Here is a 1,603-nt window from a genome sequence, read left to right as displayed (position 1 = left end):
ATGTATGTATGTATGTATGTATATGTATGTATATACAATGGGCTTCACACGATTTCCGTTTACCAAATTTCCACTTAAGACATTAGTGGCCCCGTGGCTATAGTAGAAGGTATTTGCCCTAGGTGCTGCACAGTAGTATTGAACCCGAAATCACACGCTTGTAAATCGAGCTTCTAACCACACAGCTATGCTTGCGTCTGAGTATGCAGGAGAAAAAGAAAGAACCGAATGCAGGAGAAAAAAGAAAGAACCGAATGCAGGAGAAAAAGAAAGCACTTCCGTTCATCAGCTGGAATGTACTGAGTCGGACAAATGATAGATAATTCTATAGGAAACAACTAGATTCCAGTTTCAATTCTTAACCAGCCCCCCTTTTTTTTGTATTATTTTTTTTCTATTGCTGAAACGTATAACTAACAACATTGTTTATGAATGGGAGATATTCCAATGACCACCTGAGATGTACCCAGATGAAAGGATTTAATAAAAAGAAATAATAGAATACCGTTATGGATGGGTGGCTTTATGGTATGGCTTTGTGTTCTATCAACTAGTTTCGTATGGGGGAAAATGTCATTTAGAATGAAGGCGGAGTTGGTGGAAACGGTTGTGGTGATGACGATGGTGATAGTGATGTTAATATATGTTGGGGCTGGAGGAAATTGATAATGTGATATGCTTGATATTCTGTAGTGTAAGAGCGGTGTGGTGTTGATAGAACATACAGCTACAGCAGGATGTAAATGGTGGGACAAATAAATAAAAACTTGAAATGGATAGGAAGACGGCTAAAAATAATGTAGGCTATTTTCCATTAGTTGTAAATATGTTTTTTAACGGCTCTTTGGCTTAATACTTAAATCGAATTCTTCAAAATCTTTTAGTATCAACGTTACGTGTTTTTGTGACCATAAAAATCTGGTCGTGCCTGATGAAACTGAGGTAGCAAAAAGACGTGAGAAAGAAGAATAAAAAGAAATAGAAATATATATATGTATGTATATAAATAAATAAAAAATAAAGAATAAAGAAAAATATTATATCTAGTAAGCACTTGATAAATGAACGATGACTGTCTACAGTGTAACTTTGGAATATCAACGACTAATGAGGCTCGAAAGCACTTAAAGGGACATTAGCAATGACTTTTGAATAATTCTTAACAATTGCTAAAAACACCCACCGTGACTACTTTGCTCAAAGAATATTTGGATAGATTGCAGAAACGTCTAAGAAAGCTAAAAAGCGTGTTAAATATTCTTCAAAGAGTGAGAGAGAGAGGTGAAGAACAAGAACAAGAACAAGAACAAAAAAAAAGAGAAACAAAAAATAGAAAATAGACGAAATAGCGGCATCAAGGTGGAAGAAGCTGTTTTTCTTGGCACAAACTTTTTAACAGAGTTAACTTTTTCATACCCGAGAAGTCTTTTGTGACTAAACATTAAAAGACTTCAATGCTTCGGCATGGTTACGTGTAAGTTTAACACGCCCGGTTTTCCTTTCATCTTAAAAGCCGCGAAGCTATGGAGAGATGCATAGGCCATAAGGCTGTGGTTACGGTGCAGCAAGTTCAGGGTAAAGGAATATAGACATACATATATAC

At 35.8% G+C, this 1,603-nt stretch overlaps 1 long non-coding RNA gene across 1 annotated transcript in view; it reads right to left on the bottom strand.

Moving 5' to 3' along the window:
* Positions 1-1,603, bottom strand: part of LOC106870850 (uncharacterized) — a 22,497-nt gene that overhangs the window by 798 nt on the left and 20,096 nt on the right. The gene's annotated exons all lie outside the window — the stretch shown is intronic.

This window comes from Octopus bimaculoides, chromosome 17 (genome assembly GCF_001194135.2).
Source record: "Octopus bimaculoides isolate UCB-OBI-ISO-001 chromosome 17, ASM119413v2, whole genome shotgun sequence".
Taxonomy (NCBI): domain Eukaryota; kingdom Metazoa; phylum Mollusca; class Cephalopoda; order Octopoda; family Octopodidae; genus Octopus; species Octopus bimaculoides.
This window is presented reverse-complemented; position numbering and strand designations above follow the sequence as displayed.